This window comes from Ictalurus punctatus, chromosome 4 (assembly GCF_001660625.3).
Source record: "Ictalurus punctatus breed USDA103 chromosome 4, Coco_2.0, whole genome shotgun sequence".
NCBI lineage: Eukaryota > Metazoa > Chordata > Actinopteri > Siluriformes > Ictaluridae > Ictalurus > Ictalurus punctatus.
Window position 1 is genome coordinate 15,660,214 of NC_071284.1, and position 26,678 is coordinate 15,686,891.

Sequence of the window (26,678 nt, forward strand, 5' to 3'; positions counted from 1 at the left end):
AACCCCCGCAGCACAGGGAGAACATGCAAACTCCACACACACAGGGCCACAGTGGGAATCGAACCCTCGTGCAAACGTGCTAACCACTAAGTCACCGTGCGCCCCAAAATCAGATGCCTTGCAATGTATTCTCCAATCTCATCGGGCATTATAGGATAAGACTCAGAGCCGTTATCTTGGCAAAGGGAGGTAGCACAAAGTATTGACGAAAAGGGTGCCAATAATTGTTACACACCTATATTTAGCAATTTTTTGATAAACCTGTGTTTTGTTTGCAATTGTTTGATATCCATGAGAGCAGAGTATTTTTGTGATTTTTTTTTTTTAATTATGGTCAAACCATAGAGACAATTTTTCACAGCCTTCTTTGCTCATATTTACTAAGGGTGCCAATATTAGTGGAAAGCTCTGTACCACAAGTGTGTACAACACACTGTAAAAATGAGCTGAATTTTCAAAAAGCTTTTTAAAAATCTAAATCTTTCATATTAGTTTTAGTATGATTTGAAGTGATTCTATATACATTTCCAAATTTTAAAACAAGGTTTTTTATACAAAATATGTAATTCCAGAACAGCAATTATACCAATGAGCTCCCGGTGGAAGCCAGTAATAAGCTTTAATTTAATTTAATTTATTAAGCTATTTCTATTCATTTGCTTTATAGGTCATGGAAAATATCACTTCTATTTATTTTCATAATTAATGGAAATAAATATGTAGTGGAAAATATAACTCTCATTTCAAGGCAATGCACACCATTCATGGCTGAGCTCATATCAAAGTCAAACAGTAGCGTGCCATGCACAGTGTCAACGCCAAGGACATTTCTGCTATGGCACTCGAGGCGATCCTGGGACAGCTTTAACCCTGAGAACACTTGGAGGCCTGAAAATGCAACTCATACCCACATGGGCTCTGAATACCAGCCCTGCAGTTGGTCAGACTTACTCTTTTTAGAGCTGTATGTGCCTCATGCTGCCAGTTTACACTGAGCCAGCTGCTTGGTTTTAAGGGTGAATGAATTATTTAAATCTTTTGACTATTTGCTGAAGAAGGAATGCGCGTGATAGAGGCCTGCAATGCATGTGAAAGAGTTCCCTGTGCTGTCGGCCCATATGAAATATGAATTTTAAATGTCTGTATTGATCAAGCCTGAATCTTTGGCTGATTAACTTGTCAGGCACAATTTACTCTCACATTCAATTCGGCAACGTGACAAATATTGGCACACCTTAAGTCAGACGCTGGACTTTCGCGAGGCTACAGGAAGCTTTACGTTCAAAGCTGAGCGGTAGTAGCCCTCCTCAGCACCCCCAGCTTTCTCTGTAGAATGTCATTCCTTTAAGAAGGAGGCTTAACTTCAGTGTGTGACTTGTATAGGAAAATGCTACTGATTTTTTATATGTAAAGTGTGCAAAGCAATCATTTAATGTATGGCTGTAATGTTTCTGTCTTCTCTGTCAGAACAATTAATAATTTAACAATTAATTTAGATCTCCTATGATGATGGCCTAATGTTATTTAGCTGAACGCTTATTGATAATCTTTTGAATATATAATTTACAAAAAATAAAAGTGTGAAGGTGAGATTCACTGACCTAGAACAGGAGTCTTGGCATGATTAATAGTGGAAGTATGTGGTATGGTAGGCATCGACCAAGCAGCTACAGATCAGTCATCATGTAGTACAAACATGACACCTGCCCCACCTTTTCTTTCCCTCATCCACTTCTTCTCCTGTGCCTCTCCTTCTCCCTTAGCACCATCACCAAAAACCTCAGCTGGTTGCTGCCAAGTGCATCGTGCCACCATCACCCTCATAAATCACCCACCAAACAAAACATACTTAATCTGTGACGTGCAGGCCCGACACACAAATTTATCACCTGTGCTAGAGTTACAGTTGCACACCACTGCGAACCACTGTTTACTAGGAGAGAGAGAGAGAGAGGGAGTGAGAGAGAGAGAGAGAGAGAGAGAGAGAGAGAGAGAGAGAAGGAGAGAGCAGAATAAAGGACTTAAATGACTTGAATACTTGAATAACTCTTCTCCATATGCAGTGGGGATGGCAGCTGCTATTGGTTCAGTGTGAGGGACAAAAACATTTACAAGGCTGGTTAATCTGAATGGCTGAAAATGTGTACTTTTCTGCACTTATATCATTGGTAAAGGGTGTTAAGGATTTTCTTGTGCAAGCATAAATGCCTCCATCTTGTTCATGGATTAAGCTGGCAGAAAAGAACTATCGCTCTACACTGGCTGTAGATTTATGGATACTGGATCATCAAAAGCACAACAAAATCTTGCTTTACCATAATCCTAGAACAAGGAAACAAGAAAATATATAAACTAGCTTTATGTGGTTTATATGGTTTTATTCACATTTTGTTGCTGTCTCTGCTGCCTGTATTGTACTAATCATATTTGTGTGATGCATGGAGAAACAGGTTTACAGACAATTGAACCATATTGGTAAAAAGAAAAAAGGATTTTGTTCATTTTGTCCAAGAATTTTCCGGTGAATAGTTTTCACCTTCACAATAAATTCTGATTTGGTTTCTTCAGTGTTCCTATAAAAAAATATTTTCAGCATTTATATGACATGCTCATGTGAGCCCTCGTTGGTTTTTCCATTTTCATGCACATATACTCACATGAGCATAAAAATCACTGGTCCCAACATCTGGAGTAGGCAAACAATACGGACCAAGGCTGTCCTCTTGCACCCTTTAAGGCTTCTGGCAGACAAAACCAGACTGATTACAACAAGGGTGTGAGAGCCAAAGCAAACCGCAATAGGATTCCTCCCTGTGGAATAGAGCTTTGTTCATTTCATAGAGTAAACATGCTGATCGTGAAGAGTCAGTTCCATTGTCAGCCTTTTGTAGAACTGAAAATGAGGTGAAAGTGAACAAGCTTCTGCTAGGTAAGAGAGCAAAACTTCTGCTACAGACTTTACTTTGGTTGATTACCCATAACTGATCAGTGTAGGTGTTTTTCCTTAAAACATAGTTAGCAAAAACAAATATTATCTAAAATATTAAATATTAAATGAGTTCATTTTTGTTACTGGATGACAAAAAAAACCAGCTTGCGCACATATTCTTTGCATCATGCCATGTTGACCACATGAATTTGCTGCTACTTGCCATGTATTTGCTTTCATAACCATGAGAACGCAACATGACAGCACCTGTTTAACCACTGTAGTAAAAGCATGTCAATTGAAGAAGACATGGCATAACACAAAACTGAGCCATAGCTGTTTTCAGAAGCAACGCTCCAGGAGAAACATGTGGCAAAGAGAACACCCAGGTTTAAATCTGGAGTTTCTGGTGGATAAACTGAGAAAGGTAACTCAAACTGTAGTTTCATTTATTTGAGAGGACAGAAGCAGATAAAACTACCAACAAGGTCTGTTTCAGTTGAACTGCGAATTATGATACAGTATATGAATGACGGCTTCATCTTAGTACACAAATTTGGTGTTTCTTATTCTTTTTAAAAGAAATCTCACTCTACTGTATTGTACTATATATAAAATATATACTATATATACATAATGCTTGATTGGTCACATGGCATCAAGTGTTATCATAGGCTTACAGGCCAAAGCTGTTGAACCCTGTCTGCATGGGACGAGCACATTAATTACAAGCCCATTGACCTTTATTGTTGATAGCATGCAAATTGTTCATGCTTGCATTTTAAAACTCTGACCATCCTTAATTGAGAAAGGTCTTGCCATCCATTACACTTTTCAGAAGAATCTTAGCAGTATTTTAGCTCATGCAATGCATGTTCATCAGCATGTAAAAGCCCCCCACCCCCTTAATCTATAGAAATAAGTAAAATTCAAAGATTACACTATTTTTTATCGGTATAAACATAAAAAGTCCATAAAGTATGAACATAACTTTCATTTCACAGAAAAAAAAAATCATGTTGCAAGGTTATTTATATGGCATCTTTGAGTTGTTTTCTTAAGTACCTGCCTATATTTCAGGTTAATGAGATGGAAAGCTGTGATTTACTGCATATTTTAATTTACATAAGAGTCCTAATCTAGAGCAGGTGTAAATGTTTTTTTCACACTCATGTTTAAAAAATGAGCTTGTCTGTAAATTCTGAAGAAAGATGTAACATTTTGTTGGAAAGAAATGACATAGATACATTTACCAATAGCACCTGATCATACAGTCATGTATGAATTAAGCATCAACCCTTACGTTGCAGATCAGAAGTGGAAGGAAAACAATTTTTGTTTTTGTAGACCATAATCAAATGTAATTCTCTGTTACATGGCCCCAGGGTAAAGGAATGATTCTTCAATGAATGACTCAGTGGAAATGATCAGAATTTTCTGTTCTTCTTTCAGACCCACACAAGAGATTTATATATTTGTTTTTGTGTACATGCACACACCTTTTAATCTTGGTCACCACAACCCTGATCAGGATCAAGCGGTTACTGAAGAACATTCTTTCCTATGTGGCAGAGTTGGTTGATAAAGTTCTTAACTCCATCCCCAACCAGTTGTGCTAAAGAGTTTGCGAACAACCTCCACAAATGAAGAAAGGCATAGAACAAAATGTACAGCACATTCCAGTTTGCCTACATATTAGTGTCTAAGGTGTGTTCATGTCTCTTTTGTTAATGACAAAACACATCCAAAATTTTATGTTGTGGTATGAAAAACAGAAGAACTCACCTCCCATTAAAACTCTTGCAGCCAGAGAGAAGATAAAAAAAAAAAAAACATAGATAACCTGCAGGCTTACAGCTAAACATTTCACTCTCAACATTTTAAACAGCACCTCATGGTGTACCTGATATGTGTCATGACAACGAAGCTCTGTTGCAACCAACTCCATTCTCCGCTATGTTTGGACAACAATTCTACCATTGAAATATCTGGTAAAATGATTTGACTTTGAAATAAGTCAATATATGTTACAGAACATTAGTGTGTGTCATTTAAATTGAACCAGAACTGCATTCATGCCAATGTTAATATCAGTATTATAAAAGAGTTATAGTAGAGAACAGCTGACATATTGTTACAAAGAAGCCAAACTTCACTTGATTTTGTTCATTGAGTTCCCTATATGGTAAAAATGTCTTTGATTTAGGTTTGTTGCTCTCTGCCATTTCAATCTTTGTTTATCAAGAGTAATTCTACTAATGCTACCTGACAACAGCATGTCAGGTTGAATTATTCTGCTACCATTTAGCTAGATTAATGACATTATGGACAAAATGAAAAATGGGAAAGAGGAGTTTCATTTCTGACCTTGCTCAATTTTTAATGAACTTGTTACAGTTCGTGCAGAATGGCTGGCTCGTTTTTATAAATGGCATTATACAGTAGCTTCACCAAATGGTAAGATAATTAGAGAGCCCCTACCATTTTTGGAAGTGACACTAGGCAGGCACAAAATACAATAGAAAAATAGGAGCGTATGGAGACGGCACTAATCCATGTTCATGAGAGTTAAGAATAGAGCATAAAATGGAAGTCGAAACACTTGGTATTATTATCCTATGGAATCTCTCTTTATTAGCATCTAGTTTTTTGTTGTTGTTGTTTTAAATAATTTTCTGATTGTGTACTACTGCCCACATTTTTGAGAAAAATATGAAACATGTAAGAAAAAGCATTGTTGGGAACAACCTAATGGAAGTGGGTAACTAGAAAACCTAAGCTGATGCCTGCTTTTGATGTAGATGTGGAAAAAAAGAGTAGAACCAGTCTGAAAACTTAAATTGTTTTGATCTTCTATATCTTCACATGAATATGTGACAGTGGTGGGGGGCTGTGCAATAAGTTGGCATGGCATGCTCAGTGTTAATTACAGGCAGTAATGAGAGAGCTGAACCAGACTGCAAGACACAGGATATTTTTAGAGACCCTACATAGTTATCTAATGCACAGCCAGCATCTGCACTGACACAGAGTGCAGTGGCTTAACACCAGATTCAGTTTTTCGCTCGGCTTCATATCCTCACCTGTGGTTATGCTGGCATGCCGGGTGTGGAGAAATGATAATTTCTTCACAAATTGCTGATCTCTGACAAGTTGAAGAACTGTCTGCTTATTCACAGTTGGTTGATTCCTCAGTTCATCTGTCCATGCCATTTAATAGATTAGTGAAATCACATGTGTTTTTTCCCCACTAAATTGAAGCTTTAAAACAGTCTCTGTTTATTGGCAGTGAATAATATATGAATGCAAAATTACTCGAAATTAGGGTTTGATAGACAAGTTTTCTGGTGAAACAAAGCAGAAGGCAGCTCTCAGTTAAAACAGATTGAGACCACGGTGGCCCATAAAAGACATTTTGGGATTTGGGGCTGGTTCCTCTAATTAGGAAAAAGATAATGATGCATGATGCAAGACAGTGAAGCTAAAATCATGACCTTCAATTTGTGTGTGAATGGTAGGGACTCTGTCATTCAAAAATGGAAGGATAAAATGACCTGCTCTTTTAGAGTTTGTACAGTGAATAATCTTGACTTTTGGAGTTTGTTGTGAAAGGACCATCTCTTTTTAATTGGTGCCGTAGTAGCTGTGTACTCTGGAGTTATTTGTGGTGTGATACAATCTTGTAAATGTCAGCTGTCTCCTATCAGAACATGCTGAATAAAATGTCTGCAGTTTGTCGGATCTCTTTCACCCAAAACTGCTATTGAGTATAATATAATATAATATAATATAATATAAAAATAAGTATAGCTACTAATCAAGGTTTGTTCTTTCCTGTATTGTATATACAGCTGAAGCTGAAATTATGTGATGTGAAAAAGGAATTTGTTGATTTTGATTACAAAATCATGAAACTGATCTCTTTTAGTCATAAACCCGTGCAATCAAAAATTTGTCCTTCTCATGGTAAAAGTCATGTACTCTTCCCCTCTTGTCAATTTCTCACTTATATTAATAATAAAAACAAAAAGGCACCCAACACCCTTTGTGTGTGACAGCTGCGGCTGGTCACAAGCACTCCCCAGAGCCAAGTCATGTAACACACACACACACTTGTGTCCTGAGTGTGTGTCCATCTGGGATCCTAGCCTTCAAACTACTGTGACTGAGCTCCCTCCTGGCAGAAAGAGCAGGGGACGAGGGGAGACAGAGTGTGTAAAGGAAAGCCTCACAGGGGTGAGGAGGAAGCTGTCCAAAGCCAGCTGGCCTGGCTTTGAGAAAAGCAAGAGGAAAAGTGAGAGAAAAAAAAGCAGGAAAAGAAAGGTACAAAAAGAAGAGTGAAAGAAAGTATTGAGGTTATAGAAAGTTTCTGGGTGTTAGAAGGAAGTGTGGCCTAGCTGAAGTGAAGACAGAAGTGGAGAAGGCCTTTACAGCAGGCTCTGTGAAGGCAGCTGCAGCAGCACAGTAGATACAGGTGAGATATGACATCAGGTTTGGGAGAAAGAGTACATTTAAATGTTCAATAATAGCATAACCTCACTGATCTATGCAATTATGCAAGTTATATTTAATATAAAAACAATATGTTCATTTGTAATGTACACATAATCCCAAATGGGAGTTCTTATTACAATTCATTGGTAATAGATGTTAAGAAAACCTAAAATGATATGTGATTTGCCAAGGTGTATGTAGATGCTGCTTCAGTAAGAAGGGTGTTTGAAAAATAAATGTCTTAAGTTTGTGCTACTGTATCCTATTCACGAGATGACAAATTATGTCCATTTAGCAAATTGCCAAAGAATGATAAAGGGCACGTGTATTAATCAATATGACTAACAAAATAATTATCAAAATTATCATGTGTTTGAGTTTCCAATTGTATATGGCCTGCTTTAAGGTTAGTGCAAGGTAATCTAATCAATTCTAATAAGAAAAATGTGCTGACAATTTCTGCATTTAATATAAACTTTTGAGTTCACAGCAGTCATGAAATAACAGTATAACCTCATGAACGCTTTTGTGGTGCACAAGTAATACGTAAAATATGTCCTGCTTTGCTCGCACTAATCTCACGACCACAGGTGGCTGGGGTTTAGTGTAGGCGGCAAAGTCTCTGGTGCCAACAAGTATATTTGCCCAGCCCTTCATGGCATTTTGTTTATAGGCAGTAACAGCTTCAACAAGGCTGAAAGAGGGATAGATGAGGATAAATAAACTCACAGAAAGGCACATAAAGTATATAAGGAAAAATACTGCCTGTACTTGCAGCAGAGTAAATATCAACATACTCTGCAAAGACATTCTACAATTCTCTGCACTGACAACTAATTTATGTATAACTGCTGAATTTGCTTCATTAAGTTAAATCCACCTTTAAGCTTGGAGTGTGAATTAATGCATTCTGATATGTTCCCATAGTAGAAGTTAAATGAGAGTGTATTAAAGTGTTATAACAAACAATAACAACACAACTGAATGTGATATTTATCTTAATGACTTGAGGATGGTTTGATGATGGTTTGTGCTGATGGTTTGATTTAAGCACCCCTATCACTGTCAAGTCTTTCAAACATAGCGCAGTCAGCACAGGAAACTTTAAGGAAAAAATCTTCCAGAATAAATAATAACAAATCCTTTGTGTAGCATATGAAATTAATTATTTCGATTAATCTTATAAAATACAAAGTCAATTCTTTTGTATAGTTAAATGATGAACTTATTAACATTTTAACAATTATTTCAGTTTCTCCCCACTTTATCACACCTAAAACTAGCTCAAGAAGGCAATTACTCCAATATAGAGTTGGTAAGTGGTAATTGCAAATGTGAATAATGTAAAAGCTTTTTGTGTATTTAACTTTTCTGGATCATCAAATGTCTCATAATTTTACTCTATTGCATTAACCTATTTTTTTATTTTTATTTTTAGGTTAATGCGCTTAAAAAATGGACAGCCGGATCAGCTAAAACGTTTCTAGTTTGTCACTTAAAAGATATAGCAACATTTAAAAATATATATAATTATTTTTATTCAGTTATTTGTCTAGAAACTGTTTGTTTATTGTATGGTATGGAACATTAAATGTTATAGCTATTTCCAGTTAGAACTCCAAAGTTGAACCCAAATGGTTTTCTGGACTAACATAGATCTACTTGATTATATTAATTTGTAATATGGATAATTATGCAATATATTTATCAATAAACATGTCCAAAACACAAATAAAGAAACAGTAACAAAAAAAATGTACCAAATCAACCCACCCATTTTTTAAACGTCATAGTGTGGATTTTACAATAGTTATATAGCATCATGCAAAATGAATTTCCTATTTACTGCTGCATCATTTATAACTGCAGAGTCGGATGTGAAATTGAGTTTAAAGAAAGGAGTGATTTATTTACGTGGATTGATCTGCGCACGACTACCTGAGTATGAGGACCTTGTTCCTTTAAATCCCGGTCAAAACAACTCGTGTGCGCGGAACCACACCTCTTCCTCAACTCCAGCAAACTTACACGTGACTGTACCACACGCGACGTAATCGTATCCAACCTCATTTCTCTGACTGGACACTGGCACACCGATTACGAACCCTATTGGTCGACAAGGCTGTCACTTTAGAAGAGCGGGTCCTATTGTTGCGGTTGTATTCTAGAAATGACGTCAATGGTATCTAAGGCTGCGCAGCCTTCAACTACAATAAATATTTAAATTCTTTACTGTAGCACAGTCTACAACAAATAAGAACGGCTGTGTTACGAAGTTAGTTTGTCTTTATGAGATTGTATATACATTTTCGTCTTTTTTGGGCACCATCTTGCTAGTTTGTGTCCGCCCAGTATTTTAAAGCGCGTTTCCTGTGTGCGTTTTGAGCATTTCTTCCACCATCTCTTTTAAACAGGTGATAGCACGTCAGCTTCTGAAGTGTTTCCTGTTTTTTTTTTCCTTTCAGTAATATATCTGGTGCACACTGGTGCCTTTGTTGTCCAAAACAGGCTAAACGGTTTTAAACAAACCTTTTTGGAGCCCAAAGGGCGGGTTTTTGTTTTAAGCGACTCAATACACGGCCCATAAGTTTCCATATCAAGTTGCTAATTGAGACGCGAGCAGGAGGAGAGGGTGGGGCTTCAGCGACTTCGTCTGGAGCGTCACATTTCGGAGGCGGGGCTTGTGTTTGACAAGACCCTGGTTCTTCTGAGTTTGTTCGCGTCCCGAAAATAGAAAGCAACCCTGCGTGTCAATGTGACTGAAAATACATTTATGTCGCTCCGTGTTCCCGCGACTCACTGATACACCGTATCTATATCCAGCGAGGGAGTGCGGACCAAAAAAAGGGGGTGAGTAGCAAAAAATAGCAACAATGTTCCACAGTGAGTTGGTGTGAGAGAGAGAAAGCGCGAGAGGGAGTAGTGGAGTGCGTTTAGGGAGCGCGAATGAAACAGTACAACAGTCCACGAGCGTTTAGATCAACACATTTTGTCTGTCAGTAGTTATGAATAAGGGATAGTTTTTGATGCTTTGCTGTGCGTTTAAAAACTTTGTTGGTCATTTTATCCCATCCGTGTAGATGTTTATAATGTAGCCGACAGGACGCGCGCGCTGTGAGCTTGGCGCTCGTGTTTTTAATTATATATATATATATATATATATATATATATATATATATATATATATATATATATATATATATATATATATAATATAGTAATATATATAATTTTTTTAAATATTTCACATCAAAATATACAACTGTGTGTTTATAATTTCAATTGTAGCTGTTTATGGAAATGTTGTGCATTTGCGGAAGACGGAAAAATGAAATAGCAAAGTTAATTAGCCGCTGTAGTCTTCATTATATGATTCTAAAACAGTTCCAGTTGCCTGTGCTGTTTGAGGTGTAATGAACACCGTGACTTTTCTTCCTAATGGCGTAAACGGGAGCTCTCTCTCTCTGTGTGTGTGTGTGTGTGTGTGTGTGTGTGTTGCTTTTGGGAAGAGAAGTTTAACTCCAGGAATCGATGCTACTGTCTGAAGTTCTTTTCAGTAACCCTCTATGCCTTTTAACCCATAAAAAGCTGCCCTTCCTCATCCTGGCAGAGTGAGCGCACAGAATAGGCTACATGTTTACTATCTGGCCATTCTTAAGTGTGTAAAGCTCTAATCCATGTTTGAAGTTTATGTTCGAAAGGTAAACATACCTTCATACCTTTTATTCAAAGTCGTGTCTTTTAAAACAATGCGTCAGAAAAGCTAGGATGATAAATTAAAAAGCACATTGACCATGACTCTAACTCAAGATTAGTTGTTCTAGCTGTAGCTGCTGTACTTGTCTGGCTGGTGGTGTTGACTTTAGATCCGCAGTGTAGCATGAACAGTTACAGTACTTAATATCCAGCATGTGTGTTGCATGAACTCTTTATAAGAGCGTTGAATGATTTTCCTTCGTTTATTGTTTGAACAAACTTATTGAATAAAGTAAATCAGCGTTGAACCTTTACAGTGTTGAATGTGGCCCTTAAACTTTCCAATTTTCACCCTTAAGCATACAGTTCAATAAGTAAGTTCAAGAATGATTGATTGATTTTTACTTGATTTTACTTTCATGAATTATTTTCTATGGATATTGTTTTTTGTGATTGTCTCTGTGTGAAACTCTACGTGCCACCCTCTTGACCAGGTCTCGATGGAACAAGAGATTGTGTTATCTCAGTGGGATCTTCCTGTTTAAATAAGGGATAAATAAATAAATAAATAAATAAATAAATAAATAAATAAATAGACTGACTACAGTGAAATGATTAGGAAAGCGAGTTAGAAATGTGTCTGGATGTGCTGGGAATTGGTGGGGTTAATCTTTCAGTGTCGAACAACCTCTTACTGTGTGGAATTAAACACTGCGGTGTTCAATAAGGTCGTACAGTACTAAATTAAATATGAGTGTTTTAATTGATCTTGTACCATGTTGAATTTACACCTTAAAATTCCATCTTATTACCAAGTCATTACCAAGTTCATCCTAAAACATTGCTCAGCGACTGCTAGACATTGTCACTGTACAACTACTAGGGCGAGAATTGTATCTGGACCCGCTGACAGAGCCTGGGTTAATTCTTTCAGTGTGTTATCACACACTTTACTGCATTGAATTAAATACTACAGTGTTCAATACGCCTCTTACAGGATTAAATTATGTATTAGTGTTGATTTGAACTCTTGCAGGGTTGAATAAAAAGAAATACGGTATTTAATAAAATATTAAAATATTGAGTGAACACGGCCGAACGGGCTATTGTGTTGACTGAACATTTTGGAGTGTAAAACAAACGTAGAGTTTGCACTGTTTTGTTTGTGTTTAGATAGATTTATAAGGCTTTTCGCTGTGTGGTCAGTCTTTGTGTATTCCAGTGAGCTGGCACACAGCGTCCCGTCAGTGCTCAGTTGGCACGGTTTGATGGAAAACTGGAGCCGACATCTCTTGAGAGCAGCGCTAATTGATGCCATCAATTATAGCGCAATAACATGTTCATTTCTGATTTGATTTAATGTCATTCATAATGTCAGGCCGCCTTGTTAAGCACTAGCGAGAGGTCCGTCTCATTCTTGGCACCCCGCTTCTCACACAGCCACAGGGTCACCACTGCTACATACTTCTTGATGAATTTAATGAATTTCTGAAGTGCAGGTCATACAGTAAGTGATTAGGAGTAGCGCAGTGCTTTAAAGAAAAATGCAGCAGTCCAGAGCAGGATGCCTTGTGATTTATGTTTCGTGACCGCTCTGAATGGCTGCAAGTAGTAATACAGAGTAGAAATCCAAGCTAAATGGAATTAGAAATATAGTAAAATAATTCTGGTAAAATGATTGTAATTTCCTATATAAATATTTACATTTATTCATTTAGCAGATGCTTTTATACAAAGCAACTTACAAATGAGGAAATACAAGCAAAGTACCTACAGGTAATATTGCACTCTAATGTAACTGTGGCTGGATGTAATATTGTTAAATATCCCCTACCATTAGCATGTATACACATCAATACATTTGAAATATTCACTACAATCAAACATATCAAATAGTATAGGATTCCTGCAAGTCTGCATGAACTGTTACTAACTGTTCCTGTAAAAGGTGTTTGTTTTGTGCACAGTAAAATCAAAAATGCGAAATTAACTCACAAGTTCCTAAACTGTGGGTGATTTTATGATGTGAATATTGTGGTAGTTCCCTTGCTCCTTTTTAAAAATATTTTTAAAGAACATGCTTGACCCCCCCCCATCCTAAGATCATATATCAGAAGATGGATCGGAAACTGCAGTTTTGCCATGTGAAATGAGAATTAAAAAAAAAAGTGCTGAATAAAATCAGCCACTCATTTCTTAACTTCCCTGGTCATTATTTCCAAACGTATCAGTGTTCATGCATCACCATGTGTAATGTTTTCTCAGTAGCGGTATTGTACATAAGCATTGCTAGCTGCTGCTGTGGCATTAAAGGAACTTAAGCAGAAAATGACACTAAATGAATTTTAGTAGTATTTTCAATAATATATTCAATACTACATCTGATTAAAAAAAAAGATTAAATGAAATTCTTGAGAGCAGTGTTTGACTCTCAGACTGAGTGTTTTCAAAGCGTCTCAGGATATTGTCTGGGCACTAGATGCATAATTTTTTTAAAGCTCCAGAGAAAGCATGCTAATAGATTGTGCAGCACTTTTTAGGACTAGTCTAAAATGAATAGCAGATAAATGCTCAGATCTGGAGCATGAGCACTCGCTCCAAATTAGACCTGCTTTGGATGTATTGGACTGGTCCCAAGCCACACGAACGCTATCAAGCACAAAGCGTATAAAGTATGCTTTCTTAACTGAGCATTGCAGTGTCTGTGAAAGGGACTGATTTAATAATTCCGGTAATGTAGTGTGAAGAAGAAATGAATGCGTTACTGGTTCAAGTTGGCGAGAATGCACCACCAACCAAGTCTCTGCAAAACTCGAGCTGTAAAGAACGTTTTCCTTTTGCCTTCATATTCTTCATGGTTACCTCCCTAGTAAGATTTATAAAATATGAAATCTTTGCAAATCTGCAAAAAAAACCTGTGACCAACAAAATCTCTGCTAGAGAAGGTGGAGAATGTGATTCATCCTTTTTGTTGTTGTTGCAAGACAACAGGAGAGTAGAGAAATTGTATAAAATATTTTATGTAATATATAACACGCAATATAATTAAATTACTTGTGCTTTGTGTGTACATGCTTGCATAGTTGTAAGATTTGCACAGAATAGTGCAGGAGAGAAATTGTGTGGAGCAGGTTGGGTGTGAGTGTGTGTTGGGGTGGGGGGGATTTGAACATCTCCTGCCATGCTCTTCACAGCACTCCTCCATAACAGTCTGCTCTCAGCTTCTTCCAGGATAGAGGAAGGGTGAGAGAAAAAGAGAGGGAGAGAGGGAGGCTGGAGTGTGTGGGCGAGTCTGATCTGCAATTAACGCTGGCTGTCAGAAGGAGAAGGCTGGCGTTTACACCGTCGCTTCTGAATCACTGAGTGCAACACTTCCCCCTCCCCCCAACCCCCCCTCCCCCAGGAAAATTTCTTTCCCGAGGAGGAGGAATCAGCAGGAAGCGAAGTGCTGCGCAGGAAGGAAGAGTGCAAGATTCGAGCTGGACTTTGTGGCCTGAACGAAGTTTGTCTGCGCCGTGATCACTGGGTGAGTCTCTTTTTATTTTTTTGGGGTGGGGGTTCTTGCTTTCTCTCTCACTTGTATTGTGTGGCTATTTTGAGACTGCCCAATAAAAAAGTTTATTTTTTTGGTACTGCTTGGAATTCAACTGCTACTCCCTCAATGCTTTGTATGCATGAATATAATGATGATGCACAGTTGATAGCACAGCTGTGAAGTGGGCACAGGAAATCCACTGCGCAGAGTAATTCTTCCGCCTCTATTTCAGTACAGTAATGATTTCTAATGTGTCGCTGCTTACTGTTGCCCTGTGCTTCAGCGTTGTAAGAATATTGCAGTTCTTGTGTTGATCACATTGTGGGCACAGCACTCGGCTCGTAGCTGTCTAACTGGCATCAACCTAAAATGCCTTTATCATGGTGTTGATAAGGAGGCTATTGCCACTATTGGCTATTGGCATTTGCCAAATATTTTTATTTGACAAAAACATCTGCTTGATTTGATAGTTAAGTGAGAATTTTAACGCTGTCGTCCCAAGCAATCACTGTCTCCGTATTGAACGCATCATTGTCATTGCTCGCTCATACACCCTTGTAGAAGGCCGGCCCTTTTTCTCAGAGTAAAGTGTGAAGGCACAAATGCGCTCCAAATATTTCCCAGATCAGCTGTAAGGAATGCGCCATACTTTTGGCCCATGTCCATTAAACACTCACTAGGTTCTTTTTTTTTTTTTTTTTTTGTTTTTGTGTTAACATTCTCTCTCTCACTCACACACACACACACACACACACACAGACACACACACTTGGTCTCACCTGATTTTGTGCATGCTCATGGTCAACGTGATTCATTGTTTACTGGAGCATCACCATTGAGCTGGAGATTCCAGCATTCTCCCGTGAGACCTGGAGGCAGGATGCAGAATCTTGAACCCAGCAGATAATGTTTTAGCAATAGTTTTGCTTGTGTGGGCAACACTGAGGCATCTCACTGAGGGTCTTTTATTGGATAACAAAATGGCCTAAATGAAGCTGAGAAGGGCAGGACTATGAATGTGTACTGCTGTAGTCCAAAGTTTTTGGGTGATTTATCCACTAGAGACTTTCCTCTTCATTATCTGTGGGCTCTGGGTCAGTGAGCTAGGCCAGTGGAATGCAGTGTCCCTGCGGGGTCAGCCCAGCATTCGGCCTCGAGGAGTGGCTTCAAAACAAGAAACCTCTGGCTGCCCCTCATCTTGCTGCATGTTTGATACTAAAAAGGTTACCTCAGGATACCAGAGACATGCTCAACAAACAAAAAGATCACTGCTTAAGCCCTGTATGAAAATATTAGCTCCTCGTCACTTTTCCCCCCAACTCAGTGCTTCACACAAACCTAGGCTTGTTCTAGCCTGTAAATAGGCTTTACTGAGACTTGCCAAATAAAACCATCTATCAGGGTCTTTGGCGTCACAGTTTGAACTTTATTAGGTAGCTCCTTAATATGTAGCAATGATGATGATGATTTCCAAACCCATTGGCCTTGCAATTAACAAGCAGCGCAGCCATGGGCCTCGGTGCCACATGTGTTTTTAAAAATACTGCACACTTTCATAAATGTGGATTAAGTTACAAAGTGAATATTCATCAAATCATATTTAAACATGTATCCAGTGTTTGTACAATTTCTTGAGGGGAATCTGGCAGTGCAAAGTTATAATTAAACAAGAACATGTGAGAGGGACTTACAGTGGCAAATTATCTGGCTAGACCCATGTCAGCTGAATATATTTTTGTTCCTCCAGTTATACCTGGAAAAGCCTTTTGGATAGTCACGCATTGACGGTCATCTGCCTTATTGAGAACTTAATTTAGAAATGCATGTTGGAACAAGTAAAGAACGATGGCTTAATTAACAAACGAATGCAAATGGTTCTAACTAGGGGTGGCTTTTGTGGCCCTAATAAATAAAATCTTAGGCTAAACGTGTTGGCTTTTTATATCTGTACGTCAAGCCGAAAGAATTTGTGATATGTGAGCATTTGATTGGCATTTTATTTGATTCAACATTAATGAGTGCTGGAGCGTTGATAGGTTTTTAGAAAACCCATGTTGTCACACATTTCCAGAGACACACTGAATAAAACTTTCAAGATGTTCAAGAAAGGAGATTTTTATTATGTTTTATAAGGCAATATGGGTGTCTGTTATTTAGATCACATGTACAACCTTTTTCTTTCTTTCTTCTTTTTTTTTTGGTAAGTCATTCCATTTGAATTTAGAAATTTGAACTGATACTGTGTACTCCTTTCTGCCAGACTGGCTGATGTTTTCACGACTTACTTGCTGCCTTCCACACCTCCATGCTAACCCAATTTGACCTGTGAAACACCACATCTCTGTCACATGCACTAAAAAGAATGAACACAAATCCCCCATGTAACACCACCCACAGCAGCGGCTAACGTTTACACACTGTGCTAAGAGTGTGGGTGGTGCATTTAGCTGAAAGAATGAGTCTCCCCTGACCTTTCGACTGCCCTTGCTCTTGACCTGCGCTTGTAAGCCATCTCATACAGCTCAATCAGCACATGCACTGCTGAGCGGAGTAGAGCAGCTTAGGGATCGATGTGCTCTCTCCTGTCCTGTCCCCTTTACCCTTCCTTTCCTGCAGACGTGAAGGAAGTGTCCTCACTAGGTGACTAAGTATGAGCTGATAATCAGATATACAGTATCTAGAATGTACATGTATATTGTTCACATCTCTGCAATGGTGACTATGCAGTTCCATTCAGTTACGTGAGAATTTGTTAAAAACTAAATTCTGATGGAGGGATACGATTAATAATGTGAATTATATGTATATTATTTGTTAATTACTTGTAGATTATATTTATATTAGTTGAAAGTTTGCATATTTTTTAAAAATAGCATTTTAAAGTGGTGCGACGTCTTACATCCAGGGTTCAATCCTGAGTTCAGGATATCTGTGTTGAGTTTCTGTATATGTTCATCCTGTGTCCGTGTGGGTTTCCTCTGGGTTCTCCGGTTTCCTCCAACTTCAGAAAAACATGCATGCAGGTGGATTTGCTACACTGAATTGTGTGTGTGTGTGTGTGTGTGTGTGTGTGTGCGCGTGCATGGTTTTCATGTCTTGTTCCCAGTGCTTCTAGGATAGGTTCCAGATCCAGTAAGACCTTGTGGTTACGACCGAGTACATGAATGTAGCATTTTTAAACCAAATCCCAGTAATATTGTAAACTGTAAATCGAGCAATTATCATGATATGAAAATGTAATATCAGTGTAAGACTTGTCCTCACCCTATAGTTCACGCATAGTGCATCTGTTTTTTAGTCGGACATCACAGAGTGTGCATGAGAGGTGTGTTTAACCTCAGAGTAGGGCTGCACGATTATGGCCAAAATGATGATCCTGATTATTTTTGAGCAATATTGAGGTCTCGATTATTTATCACGATTACTCATTGATTTTAGTGACAGCATATTTTTATTGCGCTTTCACATTTATTGAGTTTTCTCATGCCACAATATAACACACAAGTAGGCATGAGAAAACTTGAGCTGGACAATTATGACAGAATTTAGGAACGTAGTGTGAGCCAAGACACATTAATTTACTTCTGATAAACTAAATGTAATATTTTCAGTTAATTTTAGAGACTGTGTGCAAAAAACAACCATTAACCTGTTCCACCTTGTAAACAAATACAATAAACCTCAATGTTCAGTGTTTGAAGTCTGCTTCTCTTAAATATATTTAAAGCTACACTATTAGACATTTTCCACTGTCATGGTTCTGGGCTGGAGGCAGTTCTCGAACCGCTCTGTGTATATTGTGTGTATATCTGAATAATCTCATATAGGATGTGATTGAGTTCATTTACCCGTCAGATGCAAAGCGCTTTAGTTTAATGGTGTTTGTTAGGGATGCTTCGATCAAGATTTTTACTATACTGTAAAATATACTATACTGGATTTTTACTATATTTTTACAGAACTGACCCAGATACCAATCTTTTTTGTTTAAACTGTAATCAGGAGGTCTGTAAAACAGTTAAATGTAAGCTCTCTGCTCATGATCACTGTTAATTGAGTTAAAATAATAGCAATGAGATACTATTGGTTAATTGATAAATAAACAAGCATAATATATTTATTTTTAAATATCTTAAAAACAGTAGAGAGTCCTAATTAAAAGTAGACTAACACAAAAATGATCCATATTAGGAAAAAGGCTCAGCTTTCTAAGGAAATAGCGAACTAAGCGTAATGTCAGATTGATATTAAATGCAACCCATAGTCATTAAACATTATTTCATTTCTCATTTTATTTATATTTAATGAAGTTATTATAATATCTATTTTAAAAAATATATTAAATTATTTATTTATAACTACTAAAATGTAAAGACAGAAAATGTGCTTAGTTTTATTTTTGTTTGTTTATCAGTTTTAAATCGGTTCCACCAGTACAGTGTCCATGTCTGCTGATATTATGGGGGGGTGAGGGTGTAAATCAAAACATGGAAACTGGAGTTGACTTTTCTAGTGATATCTGGCAACCATGCATTTAAATGAAGTGAATTAGAGTTAGTGAAGGAAAGCGGCAGTGTACTGTATGTTTACAGATGGAACAGTTGCTAATCTTGATTATGATTGGTGAGGAATTATTTAATAAAGAAGTTTGAATTAAACCCACCTTGTAGTGTTAGCATTATTATTAATTACTCCGTGTGAAGCCGCTGTGTCTACACGAGCAGGTGAAAGTTCAGGTCATTTTGCGGGATCAATAAAAGATGGCGGATTGTGAGATTGGGAAGTTGAGAGAAGCAGATGATGTAAGCAGATGATGGCTGTAAGTATAGGAAGTGCTTGATTTGATCTGCAGCGGAGTTTTAGCAGAGGACGAACTTTAAACGTTAAGATCATAGTCGATCATGTTCATTTAATCATGGGCAGTCAAAATCGTAATCGCGATCGATATCCGATTAATTGTGCAGCCCTACCTCAGAGCCAGAACTGTGATCCAAATCTGCAGCTAATCCTCTTTGCACCCCACACTGTTCTTCCTCTCTGCCTCCTCATGCTGCTGCTTGGGTTGAGAGAGAGACGGCTTTTCTCACTGCCCCATCAGAATAAAACGCAAACACGGAGGAGCTAATTGGCCTTGTTCACCACTGGGTGACTCAGTATAGATTACATCATTGTTCCCACTCTAGCACTTGCCTTTGGCCTGATCTGTACAACTGATGCTGCCTCTACTGCTGTAAGCACTTTTACCTGAGTTTTTGTTAACATAAGCATTAATGTTAATGTTAGTAGACACAGTGGTTGTGCGTTAACCAAGGCTGTGATTAGTTCTGTTTAACTCCTTTTCTTTCTTTCTTTCTTTCTTTTCTTCCTTCCTTCTCCTACCTACCTACCTACCTACCTACCTCTGATTGGCAATCCTGATGGAGACCAAGTTTGATGTTTTAGTGAGAAAACTATTTACCAGTGAAATCTGGATTTATTGTGTTGACTTAGGGGCCATAGTTGAGAGGCAGTGCCCATCTTTGTTTCATAACTTCTCATGCTGTTTTCATAGTGAGTCTCGGGGGATCAACACTCAGCCCACTATCTTTAGAAGCTTCTCTATGTCCCTTTATTACTGCAGGCTTTGCAGGAATGGGTAGTAAATATAAAATGTGTCACTAAGGAAGAATACAGTTGTGTACAATACATGTGAAAAATGAAAAGTTTTTCAGTAAGTTTGATTGAGGCTACTTTTAGCAAGCAACTAATTCTGTTAGTTATTATTTATATATATGTTTATTAGAGCTGCAACAACAAATCGATAAAATCAATAATAGATTATGAAAATCGTTGTCAACGAATCTCTATCGATTAGTTGGTCTGCGCGTGGCACGGGGAAGATTTGCTCATTACATTACTTCTGTTCCGAAAACACGCTTCGGATAGTAAATACTAAAGTTGTGTCCCAAATGAAGTACTGTACACTATGTACTGTGTACTCTACCGTCTAGTGTGTGGATTTTAGAAAGGTAATATCATCTCAAATATAACACTAGTGTTTTTTTTACTACGCGGAAGTATAAGCCGCTTCCTAATCGATGGCGCATGACGTCATATGCATGCTAGCATTAGCAGACACCCAGAGTCACCGACAATGACTTTCTTTAGTTTGCTGTTTGTGTCAACGTTAGCTTCTATTCCCAACATGACCTCAGTGACCATCAGACAGAGGCGAAATCATCACGTGACTGAGGAAGAAAGTGTGTGACCCAAGTCCTCTAAGGCAGGGGGGCATTTTAAACACCGTGGAAATCTAACTGATGCACGAGGACAAACTTATGTTTATATCCAAAATGCTCCACTGTGTGCAAGGGGCAGGGGAAACTGATGCAAGCTGCTTAAAAGGTTTAGTTTAATTTATGTTTATTGTGGTCATATGCTGTATTTGCGCACTTGCAGTCGTTTATTATAACGGAAGTGATGTGTTATTAACGAGGCTGTGTTGCTGATCACGCACGGTGTAGACACGCTGTTACAGAGTGTAGCGCGAGTAAGAGCTGTAATGTCTAATTAAAACATTATGATCAAAAGTAAAATAATAAGTAAAATAATGTCTAAAGGCAGCGAGTAACAGAAACCACAAGGTACAGTGAAGGAGTTTAAAAAAAAAATTAATTTAGGACTGCAGTTTAATTCTGTGTTTTTTGTGCATCCATAAAAATAATTAATAAATACTATAAAATATATTTTATATATAGGTGTGTGTGTGTGTGTGTGTGTGTGTGTGTGTGTGTGTGTGTGTATGTATGTATGTATGTGTATATATTATATTATATATTTCATTACATTACACTACAGTCCTAAATTAATAATATGTATTCTGGTGTGTGTGTGTGCATTGGGTTCTTTTCTGTTTTGGACAAACAAATTTTAGTCTGAAGTTTATATTTGTAACACTCAGTTTGTGGATTTTATTTTAAATAATCCAAAAAAAAAAAAAATGGAACGGAAACTTTGCCCTGCCACATCTGATTAATCATAAATAAATAAGTACATACATAATCGGCCAACTAATCGAATATGAAAATAATCATTAGTTGCAGCCTATATATAAAATTATTTAAGTGTTCTGGCTCAGATGCTAATCACTGAGAGGGCGTATAATTATTTTTCTGTCTTAAGATGCAGACTGTAAACTTATTGGGCTAAAGTGAGGTGTAAATTTTGGTCTAATTCACTCGCATTATGAGGTAAAATCTAGTGAAATATTAAGGTCATCAGATATACTTGTTTAAAGTTGACAAACTTTTTAAACATTTATTTTACAGTATATTCTTGCATTTTCAAATAATGTTTTACAAAGGGAAATGAGCTCAACTGCTCTGGGGTCATATCATATAATCAATCACAATAGTTGCATGGCAGGAAATGGGGCTTTTGTGGTGCTCCCAGGAGAGTTTCTGAAACACACACACACACACACACACACACACACACAAGGGGCTGATGGCTCTGCACGATGCTGCCTGCACCTGTGTTCTGCACCCCCATGTCTCATTACCCCTGCTCTGTGAGCTACGGTAGCTTCAAACCGCAGCTGTGTTTTGCGCTGCATGTCATGTTGCATGTTCAGAATATCTGAGCTGGATTGTGTTTTGTCAAGTGTGCACATCATGAGTGACGTATCCCTAAAGCCTGCTGCATGATTTCATTGCCAATTGTTTGCAATGAGTAGTTTAGCTTCTCTGACCAGCAAATACGACTAAACAAGACCTTCTTATCATAGCTTTGTGAAGGCTCGTAGCAGGGAGTGAGAATTTTATTATATACTACTAGTTCTCACTCTGACCACGTCACCAAGTTCCTAGACATTCCACAATAGCAGGCTGACCTCACCCAGAGCTGAAAGCATGTTTGAAAGAGCATGTCTACTAGATATATGCTCTTTTGTTCATCTTTGAACCAAACTTTATCTGACAGATTTATTTAATAAATATTCATACTTCGGTTCAGTAAAACAGGGCAGCCCAAAGGTATAGCATATTCATTCTTGTTTTAAATGATAATTTACACAGCACATAGTTTAGCGTTTCTGATTGGTTGTAGGAAGTGTGGCGTCTCCAATCGTTCATGTTGCTCTGTGTTTAGTGTTCAAGTCAAGGAGTGTAAGGTAAATTTTTGCTTCCATCAGAACAGGCTTTCTCTGCCTGAGGAGCAATGGAAAGACACTTTGGACGGGTCAAAACATGGTTGGCCATTAGAGACATGCGAATGACCTGGGGATGGACACTCTCTCCTCAGATGTGTTTTTCAGCATTGAGCCGTGTGAATTAATTTATCCACAGTTACTAGGTGAGACTGTAGCTTGTAACTAGTGAAATTATTTTATTGGGCTAGACAGACAAACACTACATCATTACATTTTCTTAACATATTCTACATGTTTTTGATCTCATGAATGTAGAAGATTATACACTGTGCTAGTCAGTCATTAAAATAGTCTGACAAGGTGTCTTGGAGCCAGTTTTCTCTGTTCAAGTCAGCACAGTAGATTTCTTATTATATTAGTGTTTGTAGATTAACTTAAATCATTATATAGGTTAGAGAGGAGTCCAAATGTTAGTAATATTACAAGTGTTTCACCATAATTGAGCTCTAAGTATCATTCAAAAACCTAGAATGCTAGAATCATGCTTTCAAATAAATGTATCCCATTAAACAATGTGAATTTATTGTCCTCTTTGGATGAGCCTGCAGCAAAAACGGCAACTTTCTCGTCTCAGTTGAAACATCACCCTTTTATTTATTTATTTATTTATTTATTTATTTATTTATTTATTTTTAAAATGAACAACAATAAAACCTGTACTTTCACATAGCACGATTTACTGTTTACCAACAGTGTCTTTGTTTGATTGATAGTTAAGATCATCCTACACTGTGAATGCTCAGGGCTTTCCAAAGTTCATTTCAGATGGCTCTCGGAAGCAGTTTTGATGAAGCATAAACTGGAGTGATGTAGGATGATGGACTTGACCTGCTGAGCTGAGGGAATACACAAGGCTGGATATCTCCATCTTTTTGAGCTGCCTTTGGTTGCCTGCTAAATGTCCTCATTTGGTTTGCACTTAGATTTTAAATCTGCCAACACTGAGGAAATGTGTAATTAAAGCACTAATGCGGAAGGTATTAAGGGAAGGTGGGTATGACTGGTATCTGGAAGACACAAAGTTAAAAGACTTGCTCTCTTTCCTTAAGTGGAAAACATGGTGAGCTGACTCATAGGCTTTCTGATATGGCGATTGCATAGATACTATGTCACTTTTGACTGCCTGAGTTTTAAATGACCCTAATCCCTTTAATGATGTAATTCCTGTAATATCTGAGTTGAGTGATTTGTCATGGCCTCCTGTACAGCTGTGGTAGTGCTATGCTCTTTGTTGTTGGACAAAAAAAGGACGGATAAAAAAAAACAACTACTCTGTTTTGTGGAAACTTATTAATTTGAATGCTACAGTGATTATTTTTTATGACTCACTGGTCCAACTAAACCCAAAATTTGTCCCCATTTTGCTACTTGTTTCATCATTTTTGCAACATGGTATGATGTTCTTTATGGATTCTGACATCAGAGAAGAAGGAGTTAGTTTCCTGTCATTAAAAGCTAACCCAGTCGAATTAAGTTCCTGTACACTGTAACCAAAGCATTGACTTTACTCCCATCGAACATCGATCAGTACTTGAAAAGGTCAGCAGTGGCCATCCGTCACTAGGCTGTCAGGAGATACAGGCAGACAGATGAGAAGGTTCCCAGCCTGCTGCAGAACAGTTGACCTCTGCCATGTAAGGACAAGAAATGAAAGCCGGGACAAGAAGCTATCAGCTTCACTGGCATGACATCAGTCTCCCTACAGTCTCAACAGGCACTGGGGCTTCTGAGCCAAGGAAAACACGATACCATTCCCTGTAGGAAAAAAGTGCAATTACACAATCACAGTGCGCAGCAGACTTTGAAAATAAGATGCACTTGACGGATGTGTTTTATGACACGATGAAAGGCTTCCCATTTACCTAAAAATAGGCCAGTGTAGAAATGCAGGTAGTGGATTTTGCGAAACCTATTTTTAATATAAATATTATGCATTAATCTGAGATAACCTAGATATCTAGACACTAAATATTTCGAGCTTTATAGCTTCCCAGGAATTCTCATTCCTCTTTTAGCAATTGTACACATTCTTTGTTGTGGCTCCTTTTCTCTCTGCCTTTTTACTCTCTCTGCCCCGCTCTGTGTTGAATACTATCCTGATACAGGTGAAACAGTAGAACATGTGCTACTGATATCTCAGCTGGCCCTACTCTGGCTGGAGTGTCTCACTGATGCTTTATCTGTCTTGCTGTTCTTGCTTGGTTAAGCTGAGTTCTTCCTATTACTCTAACTGCCTGATCAATTGTGAACTTACAAAGTTGGGAGGATGGAAAAGAGCAGAACCATTATAAACCACAGCACTTCAATCACCGCTACAAGCGATCAAGCAAAATATGAGGGATCCAGCAGTGATTGAGGCGGCTACAGTTTTAAACAGCTGCAAGTTGTCTAAAGCAAGAGCCATAGTACTTCTACAATCAGCTGAAATAAAAGTTCTTGGCTGTTCTTTGGGACACCCTGAAAAGCTACAGGTTGACTCAATCAATACCACTGAGAATTATTTATATTTTCAAGCAGTAACATAAAATGCTAATACAGCAATGGAATTCCTGAAATGTTCCATATGGATTACGTTGTGCTGGGAAATATGGTGTAGCGTACACCTGGGGAAAATTATTTAAACGCTAGCTGAAAATTGGCTAATGCCATGTCTACAACCGGAACCTCATTTGTGGTGGATCGTGCCCAAACAGGATTCAGCACATCTAAGATTTCCTGCAAAGTGTGTGCATTCAGGAACTGGCACCACTGCGCCTTTTTAATTTAATAAAAATTAGGGATGCACCGAAATGAAAATTCTTGGCCGAAGCCGGAACCGAATATAATGAAAAACTTGGCTGAAGGCCGAATACCGAACACGTTTTTCGCGTTTTTTCCATTTATTTTGCGATTTTTTTACCATTGCATAAATTGCATAGTCAAAATGTGCTTTTTACTATTTTGTCTTGCTTTTCAAAGAAAAAAATCAATTACAAAAACTACAATTTCAAAATATTTTTATTTAACACTAAACATTTTTTTTCCATTCCAGCAGGCATAGGCTAGCAACAAGGCACAGTATAACTTTAAATAAATAAATTAGTAAAATAAAAATATTTTGATGTGGTCATCTTTGAGCCCCCTTGAATAGCCTATGTTAGTCTATAACTGACTGCTGAAAGAATGGAACACTCTGTAGCCTACAACACAATAGTGCATTAAAAAGTGCATTGACGAGTGCAAAAAAATGGTTCTATTCGGTTCTATACGGCTGATTATATTGGGGATATATACCGCTGGTGTCCCTGTACACCTCACAGAGTATTATAGTAGATATAGGATTTGTCTGCCTGCCCTTAAATAAATACGTCTTTACCTACTTCCGTACTCTACTCCCTTACGTCTTGCGACGTGACAGAAACATGCTCCGGAACAGAAACAAAACAAACGCACGTGTCCACAGTAAACATCTGAAGAGCACGTAGCTCGTACATGTGCGCCCCCTCATCGAGGTCATGACATTCGCGCGTCTCACTCTGGTTGCTAGGATATTTGGTCGCGTCATCAGACACGTCATTGTTCGGTCAAATTTATTCGGCCTTTTCACTTATTCGGCCGACCACCGAAAATGCTTTTTTTTTTTGTTGTTATTTTCAGCCGAATAATTCCGGTTGCCGAACATTCGGTGCATCCCTAATAAAAATGCAATTAAAGAAAGTAAAGTAATTTATAATCAAATAATTTTAATGATAGATCATACTTTGTGTCACCTACAGTCGTCTCATTTCCATGATGACCAGTTAGTAACTGGTAATCATAAAATACTCATATTAACAGTTACATGCGGTTACACATCA

At 37.9% G+C, this 26,678-nt stretch overlaps 1 protein-coding gene across 8 annotated transcripts in view; it reads left to right on the forward strand.

The window, feature by feature from the left end:
• The first annotated feature begins 7,054 nt into the window (after positions 1-7,054).
• Positions 7,055-26,678, forward strand: part of mef2aa (myocyte enhancer factor 2aa) — a 102,726-nt gene continuing 83,102 nt past the window's right edge. For 2 of the 8 annotated variants that reach the window (XM_047153049.2, XM_047153051.2), the window contains exons 1-2: positions 7,057-7,403; positions 14,523-14,645. The gene's annotated coding sequence lies outside the window, so the exon portion shown is untranslated. Of the gene's footprint in view, positions 7,404-9,664; positions 10,274-14,522; positions 14,646-26,678 lie in introns of those variants that run through there. The other 6 variants (XM_047153047.2, XM_047153053.2, XM_047153050.2 and 3 more) reach the window with 6 other exon arrangements.